Source organism: Notothenia rossii (genome assembly GCF_949606895.1).
Source record: "Notothenia rossii genome assembly, chromosome: 1".
Lineage (NCBI taxonomy): Eukaryota > Metazoa > Chordata > Actinopteri > Perciformes > Nototheniidae > Notothenia > Notothenia rossii.
In genome coordinates, this window is record NC_136912.1 from 65,493,313 (window position 1) to 65,516,999 (window position 23,687).

Genomic DNA, 23,687 nt, shown 5'->3' on the forward strand with positions numbered 1-23,687 from the left:
TCCAAACCAAGTGAGGCTGCTGCAACTTTAACGCATCCGTCGTGCCAGCCTCGTAACCACGTTTTCCCTGGTAGGCATTTCGGAAAGGAAAACTTTTCCCGTTCTTTTCAACCCGGCTGGTTTGATAAGTGGAGATGGCTTACCTACAGTATAGAGACTGATAGCGTTTTTTGTTTTGCATGCCTCCAGGCTGTGCAGAAAAAACTAATATCTTCAGAGTCAGACCATGGTGATAAGTTTTTTGTGGGGAGGGGATTTTCCAACTGGCAAAAAGCAACTGCTAAATTCAGTTTGCACGAGAAATCGCCTATACACACAGAGGCAATCAGGAAACTTTCTGGATTACAGCAAACTCCAATAACTGCACTCCTTTCAGATGGTGTAGTTAAAAGACAACAGACGGCAAGAAATGTCCTGGAGATTTTGTTCCGTTTGATTTCCTTTCTTGGAAGAAAGGGATTGCCATTTAGAGGAGACACAATGCGCGACGGCATTCTCTACGAGTTGATGTTGGAAAGGACATATAATTTACACAAGGAAAGAGAATGCGTTATGAGGCGGGACAACTGGGTCAGCAACACCATACAAAATGAGATTATCTCCCAATTTGCGCATTCTGTTCAAAGGACAATAGTTTCCCGTGCGTCTGTCAGTGAATTTTACGGACTAACAGCTGATGGTACAACCGATATCAGCACTGACGAGCAGTTTTCCTGCTGCCTCCAGTATGTGGACAAGGATCTGGAGACACACTGTGACTTTTTAGGATTTTACAACTGCCCAGACACTACAGCAGAGACACTTTTTACCTGTTTGAAAGACATTCTACTGAGACTGAATATTCCTATTGCTCATCTACAGGGGTATTGCTTTGATGGTGCCGCCAATATGTCAGGCCGTTTGTCCGGTGTTCAGGCCCGGCTGAAAGAAGCGAGCCCACACTCACTGTATGTACACTGTTGCAATCACGCCCTGGATCTTGTACTCCAGGAAGTTGCACGTGAGGTAAACCTGATTGCAGAAGGACTCAATTTTGTGCAGAGTGTTGCTGTGAAACGCAAGCAATTGTTTGAATCACTATTTGGCTGTGAAGACGTCATTGTTAACATTCTGGGTCTATGCCCAACGCGATGTTGTGTGCGCACCAAAGCAATTCAACGCTGTTGCGCATCATACTCTGTCTTACTGGCAACACTGGAGAGTTTGAAGGAGGACAGAAGTGTGAGAGGGGATACCAGGGCCAAAGTTGCCGGGCTTCACAAACAGGCCCTCAAAGGCAAAACTCTTTTCAGCCTCCGCGCATTTGAAGCGCTATTTGGCCCTTGTGAGGCTGTCGCGAAAACCCTGCAGAGCAAAAAGGCAAGTGCACTCGGTGCCATTGAGTGTGTTAACCTTTTGATGGACCGCGTTAGTGCCCTGCGAGTTGATGGTGTGGCCGGTATGATCAACGAAGTGAAAGAGAGTGCTACCCGGTACGGCCTAAAGATGCCTGATGAAAATGAATACAGGGTGAGGGTAAGCAAAACACCTGCCCGGTATCGTCAAACCAGAGAGGCTGAATCTCTGCAACAGGCAACGTATGATGTCAGATGGAGGACTGAATTTTACGAGGCTGTGGATCTGGTTCACTCTGAGCTCAGCAGGAGATTCGACCAGGATGGGATGAGAGTAGCGGCATTCAGGGAGAAGATCGCAATTGACGCAGCAAACGGAAAGCCGGTTGCGGTACTGGACGCAGAGGCTTTGAAATTACCCACGGGGTTTGACCTAGGCCGACTGCAACTGCAGCTCCAGATGTTGGGAAGTGCCTTTAAAGAGACTGTTCACAAGACAGTACAAGAGGTTGCATAAGGTCTGTCAGAACTTCATCCTCAGACAAGATCTCTTTTTGGAGAAGCAGAGAGGCTAATGAAACTCTGCATGTGCCTTCCTATATCAGTTGCATCCTCGGAGCGAAGTTTCTCCACACTCAGACGCCTTAAAACCTGGCTGAGGAGCAGCATGTCCCAGAAAAGACTTACACACCTTACACTCATGCATGTGCACGGAGACATCGTTGAACAAATGGATATACAGGACATGATGAAAAGTTTCCTCAGTATGAATCCCGAGCGCAAGAACACCTTCGGAGTATTAGCCTAAGGTAAGACATTTTTTTCATGCACGAACACCATGTACAGTCCCGAGGCCTACTATTGCTATTTTTAGTTTTAAGATAGATCTGATGCCGTTGTTTTTCCTGTGTCAGTGGTTGTTTTGCAATATGTCAGTTTTGCAATATGTCAGTTTGCAATATGTCAGTGGTCGATGCGTTTATTATTTTTGTGGCATTGTGCTTGCCCGTACTTGGGAGGGAGTTACAGTTTGTGTATCCAATCATCCTGTGTCTGTAGTCTCTATTTTATCATTAAAGTTTGGCTTCGGAGGAAGTACCCAGTCGCTGTTGTTGCCCCCCCCCCCCCCCCCCCCTTTATATTGTGTCATCCCCACAGCACCCCCCATTTGAAACATGTTCCCACGGCTATGAGCGGTTATAAAGTGTTGAAGCGCTCAAGTTTGAAACTGTTTCAACCTGTCACCTGTCAGAATAGAGACGAGGCAGTGCATTGAATCGCGTGATTGGACCGCGAACCAGTCAAGTGATTCATTCAGGAAATGAAGCAGTTGCCGGTTCGGACGTCACATGTCACGTGATTTGAAGCAGTTGCTGCTTCGGACGTCATATGTCACGTGATTTGAAGCAAGATTCGAAGCACTGCTTCTATGGAATAGGAAGTCCAGGGTTGAAGCTCCGTTCGAAGCTTCAGTGTCAAACTGCCATCACTGGTATTCTCTGTTGACCTCTTTTATCGGCCTAGTTATTAGAAATTATTGATTTATGATGTTTTCTGTGGACTTTTGGGTAAATAAAAAACCCAGTTTATTTAAACCACTCCTGTGTCCTGTTGTTCATACCCCTCACTGTTTATTCATCATTCAATTCATTCTAAATGTTAATCTGTAGATTGTGTACATTACTTTTCACTTTACTGCTTTTTGCACTACTGGTTAGAAGCTAAACTGCATTTCGTTGTCTCAGTACCTGTAATCTGTGCAATAACAATAAAGTTGAATCTAATTGAGCAGGAACACATGTATTTACTTAGTACATACCTGACATTAACGATTAAACACATTTGTGCATTCTTTATAAATGCAAACTGGTCAAGACCACTGACGGAAGTAGTTTTGCAAAGTAATGGTTCTGTCTTTTACATGTAGGATTCAACCCCCCTTGTATTGATTTGTTTTAAAATGAACAGACACTTGAGTCATTCATTTGTAGTGATATAATAATTGTTCATCTGCAACGAAGAACGCAAATTCCGCCATTGTAAACCGAGTCAAGCCGACTCCGAGCTGTCCGACTTCAGGCAAGCTTTTTGAGATCTCCCCCAGCTGCAATCGGCTATTCTCGTCTACTTTCGAGCCGCCACAATAATAATAAAAATGATGATTATTACCTTACTTTTGTCTATTCGTATTCCTCTGTATTCTTTGTATAAATCAGCACCACATTTGTAGTTCTTCCGGTTTGCAAAGACATAGGGTCTTACAAATAATATATATCTACTAAGTATATAAAATATATGGCCAAACTAGTAATTACACTGCATCAAGATGATATATATTAAGAAAAATATGTTGGTTTATTTTAGCTATAAAGTTTTTTTTTTTCGGTTGGTCCTTTCGTTTTTGTTTACTGTGATCTTCTACAGTACATTGTTGGTTACTGTGATTATCTACAGTACATTGTAGGTTACTGTGATGTTTCTACAGTACATTGATGGTTACTGTGATTATCGACAGTACATTGTAGTTTACTGTGATTATCGACCGTACATTGATGGTTACTGTGATTATCTACAGTACATTGATGGTTACTGTGATTATCAACAGTACATTGTTGGTTACTGTGATTATCTACAGTACATTGCTGGTTACTGTGATCTTCTACAGTACATTGTTGGTTACTGTGATTTTATACAGTTGGGACGTTACTAATGCTATTTCTATAGTAACTCCAGAGTTGCTGTAATGTTTGGTTGGAAACACGGTATTATACTCTAAAATGGTATACAGTAATTTACTGTGCACAAACGCTGTAAATAACTGTGGATTTCACAGCCATTTTTTACAGTGTACCTAAGAGTGAGTGTGGCAGGGTGCAATCTTACCTTTGAAGCAGGAGAGGAGAGCACAGATGTCTTTTAAGTTGTCCCAATCCAAAAAGTGGGATCAGTTTATTTGAAGAAAAATAGGTCCAAACTAATACAGGGTTTTTACCTTCTCTCTTTACAACATCATAATCACATATCATATTGGGGTTATTTTCAAATCTAAAACCTTAATTCATAGTTCACCCATTAAAGTCTTCCGACGAAATTCAAAAGGAATTGAAAACCGGATAGAAAACCCCCAAAACACCTCCTCCACACCCATATTTGTGGAAAACTGATGTACTCTGATGTACAGGACTGGACATGACCAGACATATTCTATTGGCTATGGCATAAGACACATCTTCCCGTGTTTGTGTAAAAAGAACATGACCCCTGCAAAATATTATTCTCGGCTATGACTTCACCACTTTTTGAGGCCTCAATGTATTTCTCCTTAAGTCCGGAGCCCCCCTCCCTGTGTACTGCTGTGAGAGGAGAGGGAGTAAACTGCCTTCTCCTTTATCAGTGACACCCATAAATCATTATAAGCCTTACACTCAATTTAACAAACCATTTGTGTTTTGTTTGTACTGTAAATATAGAAAAACCTAAAATATGAATATAAATTATTCAACCTGATATGGAGATCTCAACAGATGTTAATGTTTATACTTAACAAGCTTTAAATCAAGGACCAGATAAAGAAACATATTTTTAAGTGATTTGGATTATTGTCTTGCTATTCCGCATATCAAACATATTTCTATTCACTGTTAATGTATACTGTTGACTCTGTTGCTTTTATTTAGCATATATCATTTGGCAACTTGACCTTTTTTTTTACATATGCTGCAAGCAATCCATGTACGTAGACACGTTAGTTTAGCTGCTATAGGCTTAGACTGTCGGGGGACACCTTACTTCTTCCTTCTGTCTGTTTGTACCTGTGTACTCTCATGTTCCGATTAACCCAGCTTCTCCCAAATATCTTTCTGGTGTCTATCTACGCCGGCATCCTGAGTCGTGGCTGAACCTGTTGCTGTGGTCGTGTTTCCTGGATCCTCTATCCTGAGTTCTGGATCTGAGTCCTGGACTTCGAGTCGTGGCTGAACCTGTCTCTGCGGTCCTGCCTGACTCATCATACTACTTCCCTGATGGCTCCCACAGGATTGTTGACATCCTCGTGGATTCATCTTCTTATTATAGACACATGCATTTCCAAACATTAGGTCTATCTACACCAGGGATGGGCAAATGGCGGCCCGTGGGCAGGGCCGCCTTAACCTGCCACCAGGCCCTGGGGCTGATGGTTTTGTAGGCCCCCTATTTAAACAACAAATCAAAGTCATTTATAGCCTCGGCAGGCTCTGTGATTGCACACACACACACACACACACACACACACACACACACACACACACACACACACACACACACACACACACACACACACACACACACACACACACACACACACACACACACACACACACACACACACACACACACACACACACAAACACACACACACACACACACACACACACACTGTTGGATTTTGGAGCACCACCCCTCTGAGTGGTTGAAGGTTCAAGCCCGCTCCGCGCCGTTCGTTTGATGAGTGGTCTGCTATGAAAGGAAGGGCTCAGACACAGAGATATGAGATTAACAATAAGCTGATTTAATGGTAGAAAACAACAGTACCCCGGGGGGGGCGACTGGATCCACTACATTCCTAAGTCAACGCACACACAATTGAGCACAGCAAACAAAGGAAAATAAGAACATCAGGAGAACATTTGGTCTAGTTTCATAAGCATACATTTTACACAGATGATATGTGCGGCCAAAGTTATAATTATATGTAACAGGTTATGCAGGTTCCTTTAACACACACACACACACACACACACACACACACACACACACACACACACACACACACACACACACACACACACACACACACACAACACACCACTAATTCAGCACCATGAACAGCAACATATGGCCTCAATGCCAGGTATCAGTAGATGAGAATGATCATTATCTCCGGTGGATTAACACAAACCTAGTTATGTAAATCGATGCACAACACATTTAAACCTGCAGGCTACTGGGAATCAATGAATAGTGCAGCATTGCCTTACCTCTTTAGAAGTGCTTCCGTCTGGTTTTCTTTGAAGAAAAAGCCTTTATGATGTTCTTAAAATCCATCTCACGAAGAATGTCATGCTCAATTGACATCAGTGTGAGGTTACTGACTCGTTCTTGCTGCATGCTTGAGCGCAGTCGGTTTTTCACCAAGGCCAGTTTTGAGAATGAACGCTCTCCGCTCGCGTTGGTCACTGGCAAAGTCAGGAAGAGCCGTAGAGCTATGTCTGTGTTGGGAAACACTGTATGGAGTTTTCTCCTTCTTAACATTTTCTGTAACTCCACTGCAGACGTGCCGCTCAACTTCTCATTTTGTACCAACTCCCTGAAGTGTACAGCTTCCTCCACAAATTCCTCTTCCAAGTCACTGGAGTATTTTTGTTGCAGGCTCCGCGCTGCTGAGCGCAGGTCTTGGGGGGAAATCGAGTGAAATCTGTTTAAAAAGCCAAAGTTTTCACACACGTCCTTATAGGACTGGTATCTTCGGTCCAGCTCTGACGCTAGCCGGTCAATCACACGGATAAAGACTGATGTACGGAAGCGACTACGGCCTGACAGCTCGCACTCAGGCTCAGATGAATCATCAGCCTGGCTCTTTCTTTTTCTCTTTCGTTGAGTGTCTGCTCTGTACTCTTCGGACACGGTGGGGGACATGTTCTTTGCTGCTGTCTCAAAGTTGTCAAACTGATCCCGTAGGCCTGCTACATATTCACGTAATGACCTAACTAGATCCACAGCATTGCAGAGGTCCAATTCCACTGCCTGTAGTGCAGCGCTCACGCCCTGGAAACGTTGGAGAATGGCATTCCACATGTTGCACATTAGTGCAATTTCCAGTTTATTCATATTTTTATGCAATACCCTGGCCTCCTCTCTTGTGCTCAGGTTATGGTGCTCATCATCCACGATGTTGAGCAGAGATAGCTGGATACAGGCGTAATTCAGACACAGGGCTTTGGTTGCAACAGCATGCGCTGACCATCTTGTATCGGAAAGTGTTTTTAAAGTTTCAATTCTGTGATTTTCATTAGGCTGCAAACCCGCCTTGATCATCTGCCACCGTGAAGTGCTCTTTGATGCAAAGTTAAACAACGCTTGCACAAAACTGAAAAACTGTTCAGTCTCTCCACAACAGTTAACGCTGTTAATCCCCACCAGATTTAAGGTGTGCGCTGCGCAGGGAACCCACTCTGCCAGTGGGTTAATCTGTTTGATGCGGGCCTGCACGCCTTTGTATGTGCCTGACATGTTGCTAGCATTGTCATAACACTGTCCTCTACAGTTATTCATGTCAATGCCCATGTCTCCTAAAACACCAATTACTGAATTGAACAGCGCTTCTCCGGTGTGGCTGGAAATGGGGAGGAATTTGACAAAACGCTCCTCTATACAGCCCTCTGGTGATACGTACCGCAGGATGAAAGTCAGCTGGTCCACATGTGTGATATCTGGCGTGGAGTCCACACTGATAGAGAAATACTTGGCAAGTTTTACTCTGCTGATGACTTCATCCAGCAATCTCTGTCCCATCAGCTGTATGAATTCCTCACACACATTTAGTGAGAGGTAGGATGGATTTCCTCTGCCGGCATTTCCGTATTTCTGAATATGGGCTTTTAAAAAAGGATCAAACTGACTGATCAGCTCCATGCTACCCAAATAGTTGCCATTGTTGGTGTCCCCAAACCTGTGGCTGTCACCCCTAAAAGCAAGTCCCCGCTCTGCCAGATACTTGACTACAGTGACAACCCTCTGCAGCACCTGTGTCCAATACTCACACTCCTCATTAAACTGTTTTTTTAGTTCTGAATCCACTGTTCCACGGTCAGCTGTCTGATTGATGAAGGATACCATGGCTTTCCTGTGCATGTCACAGCTTTCATGTTCGGCTATCCGTTCATTTGCGTGCTTCCAATTAGAGTATCCCACGCTGCCAAATGATGTGTCTCTCTTATCGCCAAATAGTTTGCATGCAAAGCAGAAGACACTACCTCGGGATGGTGAGTAACATAGCCACTCCCTGAGCATATACTCCCCGTTACCCAGCTTGCGCTTGAATAAGCTTCTGGAGAAGTATCTCTTCTGATGCTTGTACTGCCGCTCTGAGGCAGAGAGGTCAGCTTCTCTGTTTTGACACAATTCCGGACCCATTTTCGCCCAGTGGAGAAGCACCTGTTCGTCCATGTTGTTGCCCCAGAGACCTGGGTCAGTGCTGTAGGGGTCGTCTAGTTCTCCTGTATCCTCGTTTTCCCGCTTGTCTTCTCTACTCTGCTCTACGCGCGCCTGGTCCTCTCCTCCAGATGAGGGACGTATCGGGCCTCCCTCATGTATTTGTCCGGTTGCCGTTGGCTCCCCTCCACGTAGCAAGTCCTCGTCGCCCTCTCCATCTCCTCCAACAGATAACGTCCCTCCTGTCGGTTTTTCCTCTCCCGCTACTCCATCGCTATCAGAACCAGACGGCCTACTTGGCTCCGAGGCGCCGCGGCCGGCACCGCCAGCACCGCTCGCTACAGAACTAATCTGTCCTTCCTCCTCATCCTGGCCTACAGGTTTAAAATAACCTGTAAGCTTCGGCATTTTTTTTAATAGCTGCTTGTCTCGAAACTCCTTTTCCCTCAACAATTTCCTTTTCCGAGCGCCACTCTCAAACTTTTTCTTCTCCGACATTTTGGATTACTGGTCTGGGGGAAGCTCGCGAGTGTGTGTGTGTGTATACATGTGTGTTTGTGTATGTTTGCGTTTGTGTGTACTGTGTTTGTCTCCCGGGGAAAACACTCACGAGAAACACCGGCTGTTGTTATGCCTGCTGTGACGTCAAGTTACTCAGTTCTCCGCTTGTAATTATGCCGTTACAAGCTTCAAAGTTGTATTTATCATCTGAATTTGCCGAAACAAGTTTAATATTCTGAAAGCCAAGACTTTGTTTATTTGAAATCAGATAAAAACAAACTTTAACGGACCCTGCCGTGTTATCTATGATTACTATACACCTTACATTCATAATTTCAGCGGAGGGAGGGGAAGCAGCTCTGCGGAACAGCAGATTGCGAGTGAGAGCTGTCATCTTCCCTTTACAAGCTTCAAACATGTATTTATCGTGTGATTTTGGAAATAAAAGTTTCATATTCTGAAAGCCAATACTTTGTTTATTTAAAATTAAAATAAAATTTTATTGGCTCATGATAGGCCCCTGATCTCCGTAGGCCCCTGGGCTTCAGCCCAGGTCAGCCCGTGCATTAAGGCGGCCTTGCCCGTGGGCCGCATGCGGCCCCCACCTCCTCTTTTTGCGGCCCTCAGATTAATTTATAAACAAAGTAATTACCGTAATTTTCGGACTATAAGCCGCGCCTTTTTCCCTATTTTTCGACGCTGCGGCTTATATAACGGTGCGGCTAATTTATGGATTTTTACAGCTAACGGCCAACACCTTTAACTCTATGGGCTCTATGGCCGGTCCGCGGACCCCCACCTTTAAGCGGCGGGTTCCAGCAGGAAAAGCTGGAGGCCGGAAAAGAGTGAGACAGGTAGCGCGCAAAAGTAAAAGTGGAACCGAGAGTGGTATGCCGCTGCTGTGGCTTATATTCAGGTGCGGCTTATAGTCCGAAAATTACTGTAATCAAATTAAAAAAATTAAAAATGTAATTACATTTTTTTTTACTTGTAGTACTGATACCATCCGCTAGACTCCTAGTTATGTCGCGAGCTGCGTACATGATTTCAAATACCGTGAAATAATCTGTGACGCATTTGTGTGTATTGTGTTTGTTTCCCGGGGAAACCCTCACAAGAAACACCAGCTGTTGTTATGCCTGCTGTGACGTTAAGTTGCCTCTTGTAATTATGCCTTTACAAGCTTAAAAGTTGTTTTTATCATCTGAATTTGGCGAAACAAGTTTCATATTCTTAAAACCAAGACTTTGTTTATTTGAAATCAAATGAAAACAAACTGTACGGACCCTGCCGTGTTATCTATGATTACTACGCTTTTCATTCATAATTTCAGCGGGAGGGAGGGGGAGTGTTGCTGAGGAACAGCAGAGTGCGGGCTGACAGGTGTCTGTGATGACATTCCCCTTATTGTGGAATAAGGGGAATGCAGAGACTGGCTACAAGTGTTTTAGGTTCAAGTTAGACAACTAATGTCTGGGTTAGTGTTTATGACTTCATGTGTATGTCATCTTAATGGTTAATCTCAATACACACACATTTTCCGTGCTTTCCAATAGTTTAAAAATAGTTTTATTCCACTGTTTAATAACCTGTTCAATACAAACATGCCACTTGTAAAAATGAAATACAATTTCTGTGAACCGATATTTGTTTAGTGAGCTATTAGAGGATGTTCCCATTTTTTGGGGATGTTCCCTTTGATTGTAAAATGTCAATGAAGATGTCAGACTTAGTATATTTGTTAATAATTACATACAACAAATGGAATTTTTGTGTGTGTGTGTTCCAAGTGAATCTGCGGCCCCCTGGTGGCCAGTACATCAATGATATGGCCCCCACCACCATAAAATGTATTATCTCTTCGATTTATACACGGCACGGCACGTCTGACCGTCCTGGGAGAGGGATCCCTCCTCTGTTGCTCTCCCTGAGGTTTCTCCCATTTTCCCCTTTAAACTGTGGGTTTTCTCCGGAAGTTTTTCCTTGTACAATGTGAGGGTCTAAGGACAGAGGGTGTCGTATTGTCATACTGATATTCTGTACAAACTGTGAAGACCACTGAGACAAATGTAACATTTGTGATATTGGGCTATATAAATAAACATTGATTGATTGATTGAAGGAATCCTGGTATGGCATTATCTCCTTTCGTAAAGGTTGATCCATTGTTTCCTTAATGAGGTGGGAAAATGTTCCTTCTGACAAAGGTTTGTATGGCGCAGAATGATTCCCTTTTTGTTCTATTGGTGTTATTTCACATTATTTGCACTGACTCCATTTTAAATGTAGTTTTTATTAACTTTAAATCCGACACCAACATTTTTTTTTTTGTCACTTTTCATGAAACAAATATGTCGAAAGAACGATAAATACACAAAAACAAGTGCTGCTTTTTGGCCATGAGCTTATATTTAATCATCCAGACAAGGAAAAGGAACAACATATGGATCAAGGTATTTGTCATCTGCAAGGTGTGGCCTCCCAACAAGCCCTGGGCCACAAACCAAGTCTTGCTTAGGGCCTTGAATCCTAGGTCGGACCCTTATCTTTACGCTACTTTCTATAATGATACAACAATGAAAATATGATAAGATCATATTGATACACTGCTGCTCCAGTATCTTTCCTCCATATCCAAAATCTGTCCTGAACTTCATTTAATTTCCTGCAGACTAACCTTTTGCAATAAGAATGTAAAGGTCAAGGTAGAAGTCTTCATTAATTCATTATAAAATATGTTTTTCTTACTTGGGCAATGGTGTCAAGCACACCACATCAACAGATTAGCATGGCAGTGAGCAACACTGGGCAGTAAACACCCACGCATCTGTGAGATACATTGGCACCACAAGTCCAACACTGACAAATAACACAGTTAAGGTCAGGTCAGTACAGTATAAAGACAGCAAGCTAACTGAACACAGCAGTGTGTTAGTCTTAGTCATCATCATTGCTCTTTAATTTCATGTTCCACTTCCTCTGTGAAGTTTTACTCAGATGATGACTCCCTCAGGCCAATCACCCCACAGCAGGAATTCAGCAGCTTGATTGACACAGTGAACGAGAGAGAGAGCGAGAGCAGAGAAACTCAGAGAGGAAGAGGCAAGATGGACAAATATGAAAATTCTCATCATTAGCATTAACGGGCTCAAGCCACAAGAAAAAATAGGGCATTTGTTAGGGACTGTCTTCAGTGGCGGATTAATAGACAATTTTGCTATTCAAGATATAGCAAACGCATTCACTTGATGTTTTGATATGTATTTCTTTAGATTGGTCTTTTATGTTAGGTGATTAACTGATTACTGTTAATAAGTTCCTCATACAAATATACATCAAACAATCTGATTTATTCTTAACAAATATATGTATTTTGAATGGATTCAGCACACCTGCAAAGGAGGAATATGTTTAGATCAAGGCCAACAATGAATCATAATTTTATCAAATTTGTGATGTTGCTTACTGCAATTTTCAAATTACAGAACACTTATAGTTGAATGTGTGCCAAAAAAACATTTGAAATGTTATTTGTGTGCTACAAAGATATGCTGGCCTACACATTATTCCATAGAACTAAGTATATTATCGTAATGTTTTTTGAGTTTCTTGTCTCCTGTTTCATTTTGCAAAAATACACTCCTCTCTTACTTCCTGTTTCTGTGTTTTCCCGCCTTTTTGTAATTGTTTGCCCCACCCTGATACCTGTGTCGAATCACCTGCTGCCTTGTGTTTTGGCCTCCCCTCACCAGCTGTGTCTCTTCTATGTGATTAGACCTGCTCAAATTTAAGTCCTGTTTCTTTGGTCAGTCACTGTTTTATTCTGGTTCGCCTGTGAGGAAAGGTTCTGCCCGTTTTTAACTTGCCTCACCTGGATTTAACCTTAAATAAAGGTGCGTTCAGCCTACTCCTGCTCACACCTATTTATAAGAAACTATTTGTTTAATAAATTCAGAGCTGTGAGAAATCCAATTCCCAACATGGCCTAAATAGAATAAACAAGACGAATTAAAGTAAAATACATTGGTCGAAATTTAAGCTATAAGTTAACCAAAGCATTGTAAAAAGATATTCAATTAACGTATTCAAACTCAACAAATTCTGAAATTATTCATTAATCCTTTTTATAACAATTCGTTTTTATTCCATATCATTATACTTTGATTTCCAATCTTAATGCTTAAGAGTGAACAGTCTGATTTGTGCATATTTTGCAATTAAAATATAACATTTTAAAAACATTCGCACAATTGTATCTCATTACACATCTTTTGATGCATTTTCCAAAAATAATGCAGTAGGTTACAAACACAAGCTCATCCATTTACAACAATAGCTTGGACGTCATTGACAGCCTTAGTCCTTGCTATCCGGAAACAGCCGAGTGTGGCCGACTCTTCCCGAGGGTGTGTACGGAGGAACTGTTTGGGATGCTGCTCTGTGAGAGAGGAGCTGCGGACGGACCGGGAGCAGTCTGATACAGCTGTGTTACCGGGGACTCTCGGACTAGAGAGATTTCTCCCCCAGCGGCGCGGGGTCTGCCGGCCTGACTGGTCCCGGAGCTTTTTTACGGACCTCTTTTATCCATCTCACCTCGGGGGGATTAGAGCAAGTGTTGCGGAACTGGAGGAATTAGGAGACTCTTTTCTGAACTGCATCTGATCTGGGGACCTCCCTGCTCTGCTGGTCTTCAGCATCTTTTTCCGAAGTGAGAAGGTCCCGGAATCCCTAGAACATGGTGAGTTATGGCATCTTTTATCTTCACTGTTGTGCTTTTGTCAGAAATGCAGAGGTGTGACATGTGTGCAGACTGACACTGAATTATATATTCACACAAGTCCGTCAACATTCACACTGAAAATGCCTAAAAGACACCCAAATCTATCCATTGTTTGTCCGCAAAATGCCATATTCTGTGGTAAAAAAAAATCACGTTTTTTCTTTAAAGAGTCAACTTTAACAGGTGCGTTTTGAGCTGCAGAAGCTTTATTGAAAGGTATGCTGTTTTCAATGAATAACAAGTCGATTTGAATAGTTTGCCTATTCGTCTTGAGTCATTTTGTATTCTGTTTGATACCACATATTTCCAATCTGCATATGTTTACATGCAGATTGGTAAAAGTATTATTAAATTCATGTTATTACATAAGAATTATCTATTAAACCTGTGTAAAACAGCGTCAGATGAATTCTTTATTTGCATTGTTTGCATCATTATGATAGTTTAATGACTTGGCTTTCATAAGACAAGTCTTTGCTCTCTGTCTCATGCATTGTGATCATGCTTTGATTTTTACATTATAATCCACAATATGCATTGGTAACATGATTTACACTTTAAAGTGAGTGTTGATGCCTTGATGCATTTGATTTAAATAGCACGTTAAATTGTAAGTATAGTCAACTAAACACTCTGTATTATAATACATTACATTACATGGGTGATATGAGTCATGAAAACTGAAGGTGCAGTCTTGTTGCTGCAAGGGTTGAAGTATTGAGTCTCAGCTCTTAGGCTGTTTGTGTGGCAGCCCTTGTGTTTGCATTAAATTATTTTCACTATGTTTATATCTTATAATGCAAGACTTAGCAATTATTATGCTGGCAGTTTCTTAAGGAAAGTGTGAAATGTCTGAGAAAGCCCCCCAAAATGCTTTAGGACTAGATAAGGCAGAGGAAGAATAACAAAAGTGCAGTTTCCCAGGATTGGACAGAGCCCTAATTATTGGATGGAGAATAGAGAAGGAGAGAGGTATGCGGAGTGAGTGAGTGCAACAGATGGAGGGAAGAGGAGTGAGGGCAGGAGAGGAAGTGGAGTCACGGAAACAAGATGCAGACGGAGAGGAGTGAGGAGTGTGTTGTTCTGCTCTGCGTGCTGCTCATCCACCTTGATAAATGCTCAAGCTGAACGCCTGCACAGGGAGAATTGGTGTGTGTGTGTGTGTGTGTGTGTGTGTGTGTGTGTGTGTGTGTGTGTGTGTGTGTGTGTGTGTGTGTGTGTGTGTGTGTGTGTGTGTGTGTGTGTGTGTGTGTGTGTGTGTGTGTGTGTGTGTGTGTGTGTGTGTGTGTGTGTGTGTGTGTGTGAAATCTATGCTCAATGCTATTTTAATTGTCCTTTTATACTCATGCCTTCTCACTTTTGGGCTTTGTATATATCATTGTGTACATTTTCTTAGAATATTACAAAAAAAACACAGGCTCAAATACTCAAACATAATTGTTTCAGCATAAATCAACTCTTAGTCCAAAATAATTGCACATTTTTAATTGTTTTCATTCTAAACCCATATGCAAAAACCTATTTTTGTATTTTGTGACCCTTCTGTGGCATGTTTCCATGCCTTAATGACCTTAATTTTTCTCATACTGCCTGTACTGCAGCACCTATTTTCACCCTCTGTCTGAAACTAGAGCCCAGTCTGCTCTGATTGGTTAGCTGGCCGGCTCCTTAATTGAGATATGAGATTAATATTACTGTCAGAAGGTAACCAGTCAAGTGGCCACCATATGAAGAAAACAGAAATATCTTAAAAGAGCTCATAAAAACACTTTCTGCTGTTCTCTTGTATGTGGACACTTTGGATGAAAATGCTTTTCATAAACAATGCCAATCTATAAAGAAGCCCCCTCCGCCCATATGTTTCATGCTTGTTCATCCCTGAAATTACACATGCGTTTTAAAAGTCTGGAGAGGGCAGCTGAGTGTGAGCAGAGAGGGAGGAAAGCCAGCCCACATACAGCTGTGATGGAACTGTGATCAACACGAAACAGCTCAAGCTTGCTGTTGGATTCCGTCTGAAAACTGCAGTGAAGGAACTACATCCATCAAACATGTCTGGCGCTGCCAACAAAAACTCAGAAATAAGCATGCTACATTCTATAGAGTAGGATTTTCAGGTGAAAAGGTGCTGAGAAAAGGGTAACTGAAAATACAATCATAATGTAGATGCACTTCTGGTTGGAGACATTTCAAACAAATACTTTGAACTCTAGCAAACTGTAATGAATATTCTTCAGTATGTTCTACCATTTATTTAAAAAAGTCTGCTGATTATTCTTCTCTTTCTCCTTGCATCCAGGCTTTATGCTAAGCTAGGCTAACAATGTCCTGTCTCAAACACCATAAATAAATATATATTTAGCATTTTTCAACCAGTTCTGTGTCACCAAAGCTCATCTGCCTGCAAAAGTCCACCAATGTCATACGTTTTCAAGAGATGGTTGAAAACTATCAAAGTAACATGTTTAAAATATAAATTGATATTGATCAAACTATTTTCTGTTCCCTCGTTAGTCTCCCATGGCTCGCCAGTTATTTTTGTCACGTCGTTATGACATGTTAAAAAGTAGTTTTTTCTGATACAAAGCAAATCTTTTGAACTGTTCATCAAAAGAAGTTTCTGAATGAATCCTAAGATAAAGGAGAGAAAAAGTCACTGAAGATTCAGGATAATACTTAGTTTCATGTCTGTGACACGCTTTTGAACTAGCTGTTCACAGGGATGTCTTGAGAGAAAGATCATCTAATCAATCAAATAATTTGTTCAAAGAAATAGAAAAACTGCATGTGAGATGTCGACTGGCTTTGTGAGGCTGAACCTGAAGGGTTTAATTCATTTTTAGTTACACTTTTCTTTTTTGGACTCACTTCCTTCGGCTTAAAACACAGATCGTTCTTGGAAACTGTGCACTCACACATGCAAATTCCTCCAAATCATTCCTCAGCATTAGCGTTGTTTCTCCGTCATTTTCTCCTGCTAGCACAATGAGAGCAGATGTTCGCCACTCTGTTTTTGTTTAGCTGGTGCCACGGTTGTTTTCTCAATCAGATTACATCAGGTTGTGTTTCCTTCTGCAGCATTTTTCAAAGAAAGCACATTTCTTTAATTAATTTTTAGCAACTCAGTCGTTGTCTCCCTTCAGTAATCCCATCCCATCTGTCTGTAGGATACTCTAGGGTTGTTTCTGTGTGAGCTTAAGTCATTATTCCCAACACAAATAAAGGTCAAAAAGAGGATATATTTTCACTCCATGTTTTCCCAATCCAAATGCATACACCTGTATATTGGTAGGGTGTTTTTGTACATCTCAAAGATCCGTAACAGGCTGTCTCTCAGTGGAGCAGGGACTGACGTGATAGCATCAGGCTCTGCATTGTTTCCTGTGGACACGATGTGCTGGGAGTGTTCAGTCCGTCTCCTGCAGGTCGTGCTATTGTTCCTGGGCTGATTGACCTATCTACAGCTCGCCTCCTTTCATTCCCACAATGAGCCAGGTTTTCACTCAGACTCTCCATTGTTTGCTGTTCAGCCAAAGTGTGGCTGGGTGTATTGTTGTTTCATCTCACCTCAGAGCGAGGCTATGATCCTATCAGCCGCAGACGGACTGTAATTTCCCCACCGTGACACAGGATCGTCGCTGCGATCAAACATGTTCTCTGCTATGACTAATTTGTCCTCTGCAGGTTTTGATAGTGTCATGCCTGCATAAAGCATGTGTGGTTGTAACAGGATGTTTGTGTGGGACCTGCTGAGGCATCTGACCAGGATATACCCAGATTACACAGGAAGTCCCGCCCTTTGTAATACACTTTTACAACTTGGTCATACACATTTGGCAGATGATATTTACACCCAAATGTTCATAGCTACAAACGATATTAACACCAAGGGTGCTATTGCCAATGTGGCCATTTGCACCTGGGTGTATGTAGCATTTCAACAAAATGCACCCAGGTGTCCATAGTCAACGATGCTATTTACACCCAAAAAAAACAATTTTTTTTTTATGTGCAAGTATTTTAATTTTGTATTTATTTATTTGATGATAACTTGTAATAACTAGAGTGCTGCTGCTCGAAATGTCGTTGTTAAGACACTTCAGTGCGCAGCTTTCAAAAAGAAGATGCATTGTTGAATACTAGTTTATGGACATTACGTTATTCTGTAAAGCAGGATTGTATGATAAACAGATTATATTCTTTGCAAGCTATCGGTGCCACATACAGTGAGATGCTGGGTCGGATTGGCCCACGGGCCTTTAGTTTGACAACTATGCTCCATATAAGATAAGATAAGATATACTTTGTTGTTATTATGACTTCATGCACTTAAGCCACACAATTTAAACTTTTGGGACCTTATACCACCCTGTTTTTGTAAAACAGAAGACATGAAAGAGGGGCTAAAGTGCTTGAGTCTTGTTGTTGCTTTTGTAACATTTTAAACAGTTTCAATGTATTTGAATCAGTAGTGAAGAGGCCCTGCTGGGATGCTCTTGATATTCTTCTGTCCTCCTCATGTGCACACAACTCGGCTGTTTCAAGGGCCTCCGTCTGTTCTCTCACATCAGCTCTTCCTTTGTCAACCAGCTCCACACTGCTGTCAGAATAAAAATCCTGCTATTTAATGCAATGCATCAATTAATGATACAAATGAGCAGAAGGCAGATAGCTGAGCTGTGGAGTGATGCCAGATATACTTTGCAGTTGATTAATTCCAAAATGTGAAATCATTGGAAGAAATTAGGTGTAAAGTTTAGAGCAGTGAACGATCAACACCCCACTCCTCTGTGCAGCCTCCCTTCCACCCGGCTCCAAACTGCTGGATGTTCTGGATGAATAGAGTCCAGTGTTGGAGCTGTGACTTGGACGTGCCCCTGGATGCTCCCTGAATGTAAAACCTGCTCTCATCATTCCCCTCAGCTCAAGGGTGTCACTGTGTAAGGGCAATGCAGCCTGGAAAGTCGATATTTTATAAGTATGGGGAGGCAATATTCACATCCAAACATTGGTTTCTGGCCAGTGTTAGAATACCTTTCCTTGGTCCTGTTCCTTGTTTAGGCTCATTTATGATTTTGAAGTGAATCATGATGTGATGGATTCTTCGCATTGCCTTCTATTCTTCGGGAGCTTAGTCTAATACTAAAGTTACCGAAGTGTTCAACTCCCAGTAGTGACCTGGCTGACGTACTACACTGTGTGAATAGGATACAATTTGCTGTGCAACATAATACAATCCATATTTTCTCATCATGTGCATCCTAAATGTAAAGTCAACATCCAATCCATTGACTGAACAAATGGTGCTTGAGGTTCTCTTAAAAACATGCCCTTCCAGTGTCAAAACACAACCAATCATATGACGCCACACCCCTAAATACCTCGGCCCTAGGGAATAGGACAGTGGCACCCGATGGCACACACTGTTAATAACACACAATTGTTGTGACGGCTTGAACTTTACATGACCCTTCATTAATATGGCTCTTGCAAATACATGTAGCCACTTTTGGAGGGTAGTGCTAATGGATAATTTGATAGAAGTTTAGGCTGGGTTTTCCATTGGATAATTTTTTTAAATAGCTTATTTAGCTTTTTTCTCCTATATTGGTTGATACTTACCCAAGCAATAAGAAAAACATATATAATAAACTTGTTCACATGTTTGTGAAAACAATTCAATTGAAATTAGATTAAATTCATCTCATAGTCCTAGACAACAATTTAGCATTGCTCACAATACATTCTGTTTCCAAGGTCAATAATAGCAAGTTTTCATAAATGAGTTATTTTATAGCCATTGACCATCAAACTAAACACAAGTCAAGTGACTTTATTTGAATATACTCTATCACAAATCGCTATACTATGTTTCCTGCACATTTGGGTGGAGTAAGCCGTCATGCTATTGTTCTTCCTGTGATGATGCATGTACGTTATTGAACTGACAGGAAGTCCCGCTGCTTCTATAAAAAGCCATGTCATGCCTTGTTTCCCTTGATATTTATTGACTTTGTCCAGTGACTTCATTAATTAAAAGTCTGCTGGGTTTATACCTCCTTGTACAATTCTATGTAGAGATTGTATTAAGTGCTTAATGCATAAACATATTTAAATATCACAACACATACAATTTCAAAACCATTAGAGACTAAAGGTCATGGATGTAACAGACCTTGACTTTGGAAAAATAAAGTAAACAATGCTAAATTGGGCCCACATTTTGTTCCTTTGTCTGGAGCTTTCCACAATATCACAGGTTTGAACAGTTTGCTATCTAATGGATATGGAAAAAGACGGTTAGAGGACCATGATTTGGAGTTGTAATGTTTATTTCATTTAATCAAACCAATTAAAGTGCCATGGATAGAATCAAAGCGGTTAATCTCAGCCTGACAAAATCTATCCGCCGACAAGCAGGGGCGGACTGGGACTAAAAATCAGCCCGGGACTCTCGACCGGTCCACTTCGGTACCGCCGGCCCACCTCGGTATCACAAGTAAATACCGCTAGTAAATTGTCGACGGGGGGTGCTAGTGACTTATCCGACCGTCCCACATCGTCCAACCGGCCCACTTCAGTACCGGCCCATCGGGACAGGTGTCCTCTTTTTAAAGAGGAATCCAGTGTTGTTTTTAACTGGACAATATGAGCAAAAAGCTAAAAATATCATGTCATTATATTGAGAATGTTGCAATGCACAGCAGCGACGTTTATGGCTAAAAGCAACATTTCATTCAGCATCTCACAAAATATTGTCTGCTCAAAATGTGACTTTAGGAGTTTTTTTCTGGAGCTTTCCACTGTTTGATATGGTAACAAATATCTTGAAGGCAAACATCCTTTGTAGTATAATGATATCCTTTTAGGGCATGTCGCCTACTCCTGTCAAATTACAAATATTTACGTTATGATAATCTTGTTGACTAGTTGATAAATTGCAATAAACAAGTTGTATGATTGTACGGCCAGTGATGGTTGAAATTTCTGGCTCCCAAGCAGTGTGTTGGACAGATGGACATTTTGCACAATTTTCATAAAAATAACGCCTACAGCATGTGTTATGCCATCATCTGGGACATGCCTTTCTGAATGTAAGGTGCTCAAATGATTTGCTGGTAATTTCCTCATGAAACAGATATTGAATTAAAATTCTCATTACCCTTCCTTCACAACAACCTGCCTGTTATTTGCACTTGGCCATGTGCCTGCATCTTCCAGTTTCAAATCAGGGATGAATTCCAACTACAAAACAGACCTTCTGGTGTAGCTGTGTGCTCGCTCTCTGCAGGAAAACAAATGCTTCTGACAAGCAAACATGGCCACCAGCAGCTAAGAATCACAGCTCTCCCCCGACGGAAACACGAACATCGGAGGATACTTTTCTTATGTATAGAGCATGGTATTAACTATTTAAGATGTTACTACCTTGGAGAAGTACTCTTGAGCATTATTACATCAGATGTTTATTATTTGCTGTAACTTATGCATAATTCTGCACTGAATGATAGCAAAACTAGTGTATGCTGTTTAGGATCTGTTGTGTTTTTACACATAATAGGAAGCTATGGCAAAAAGAGCGTTTCATATAATACATACAAATAAAGGAATTTTGTGTTTCCACAGTAACAATTGGAAATATACTCATTGCAACTGTGATCATTTATGATTATCTTTTAGACAACCATTATAAATGAAACTGATCGATAACACTTTTGACGGTATACTTTTTTTTCCCTGCAAAAATTGCCATTTGAACCCATTCATTTGTAGTGTTTATAAGTTGTTTTGATGTGATTAGACTTAAGTAATTAGAGTACCCTGATATTGAATTGTATTTGACCATGCTTGTGTTGACAGTATGACTGTAGAAGGACTTTGCTAAGGGACTCGTACTCTGGGCTCTACAGCTTCCTCTGAAAACATGAAACCCAGTCTAATGCAACATATAGAATATCCTGCTGCTGGGTTATTATGACTCTAGTGCCTGAGCAATGATCTCATTGGCTGCATTAGATGCTTCATTTTGGCGTAACCCAGTCACTCAAAGGGACACAATCCACCTTCAATGACTTGTTATGTAATAAGGATTGATATTTATGACTGTGCAGTACAGAGCCAGGGGTAGCAATATGAAAGCTGTAAAGGCAAGTGTATGAAGGGTCTTTTATTGGGCTGTTATTGTGCCTGCCTCACCCAAACAGGACGCAGATGGGTGTTGGAGTGGGCAGTTATTAAAGAGAGAGGACAGAATGCACTTTCAGGCCTTGACATGGCCACTGGATTGGAACTGAAGTGAATGAATGCGTTTAATACATTTTTGGCTCAATGTTGGACACAAAGAAGCCACACTCGTGCCATTTGTTTGCTGGACAGATAATCAAATGGCTTTATTCCACAGTTCTGTTCATGATGTAGGAAAATGAATTCCAGAAATCCATCTGGAATAACTTAAATAACTTAAATGTTGCAATTTACTGAGTACTGTCTGAATGTAAGAAAGGTATTTGAAGTTGATCCAAAATGTGTTTTAATATCATGCAGGCATTAAAGCTTTTCGAGTGGGCTTTGTGTTCTGACAAAGTGGAAATCTCGCAGTCAGAGCACTTTTTACAAGAGCTTGTCTTGTGTCCACTAGGAAAGAGTAAGAGTTACATCTTCTTGTCTCTTTCCTCCTTTTATGTGAATTATTACTTGTGCTTGTTGTAAATACTTTTGGTTTTGTACTTTCGTACAATACTTTTGTCATCCACTGTGATAAATGATAATATAAAGAAAACACTGTTCACATGAATTATTACTAGTTGGTTTAAGCATCACACTCTTTGTATTCGTTTTTCTTTTGTACCATACCCCATTAATGCCATCAATCTGAGGGGGTGGCTTTTATTTGTTGTTCCAGACATGACTACAATCACAATATATGATCAACAGCTTTTCATGGAGATTGATTTTAATGCAGTATTATAGGTTGTGAGGTCTTTTTACTGCTCATAAGGAACCACTATCCATCTGCAAAGCTCAACTCAACATTGAGCATACCATATAAATAATTGCATATATGTCAATCACAGATATTTCCAATTACTGCTGTGTTCATTAAGTTTAATAAACAAAATCATGCCCTCTTGATGCCTTGTGAAATAGGCTTTCTTCCCCTTCTTTATGTCAGCACTTTTCTAATATAACACTGTGTTCCCAGTCTCAGTACCAAGGTGATGGCGTCAGCTGGAGGACAGAGCAGGGCTGCTTATTCATGAAGGGATCTGGCTGTGGCCCCTGGAGGCCGTCTGGAACAGCAGGCATTATCAGTGGTAAATGGAACTGAAAAGGCTTCGGCCAAGACAGGCTCAACGCTGCCTGATTTATGGCTGGCGATGCAACAAACAGTTAGCCATGTTACCGGCAGGGATATAAGCACTTTCATGGCCACAGTTCAAATTTATTTCAGCTATAAATCAGATAGATATGGAACAAAAAAGATCAAGTGAATTTAAGACAAAGGGGTGTTGTTTGTGAGCTGCCAGGAGGAAGCTGTTTTAGAACCCTCTGGACAAGGAGACATTTTATCTCGTATGCCTTTTGTCGAGGACAGCATGCATATAATTAATTATTCTTAGCCTACAATACAGAAGAAAGTAGAATGGGGCTCAGACATGAGCTGTGCTTTAGGCAGGTGATAGGAAGCAGGGTCCGAATTGACGTCACACTTCAGCCGGTGTTCACTTCGACTCTTCAGCTGTTATAAGAAGTGCTTTTGTGGAGGATATTGATAGACTTTGGGAGCTGGATTGGGCTGAAACAAGGAAGACAAAGACATTTCAGAAGACAGAGGAGCGTTATCTTCCCTACACTTATTATAGCTGGTCGACTGGACAAAC

General features: G+C 41.4%; 1 protein-coding gene across 37 annotated transcripts in view; it reads left to right on the forward strand.

The window, feature by feature from the left end:
• The first annotated feature begins 13,295 nt into the window (after positions 1-13,295).
• ptprfa (protein tyrosine phosphatase receptor type Fa) overlaps positions 13,296-23,687 on the forward strand; it is a 353,673-nt gene continuing 343,281 nt past the window's right edge. For 8 of the 37 annotated variants that reach the window (XM_079641185.1, XM_079641195.1, XM_079641216.1 and 5 more), the window contains exon 1: positions 13,299-13,764. The gene's annotated coding sequence lies outside the window, so the exon portion shown is untranslated. Of the gene's footprint in view, positions 13,765-23,687 lie in introns of all 37 variants that reach the window. The other 29 variants (XM_079641215.1, XM_079641202.1, XM_079641201.1 and 26 more) reach the window with 15 other exon arrangements.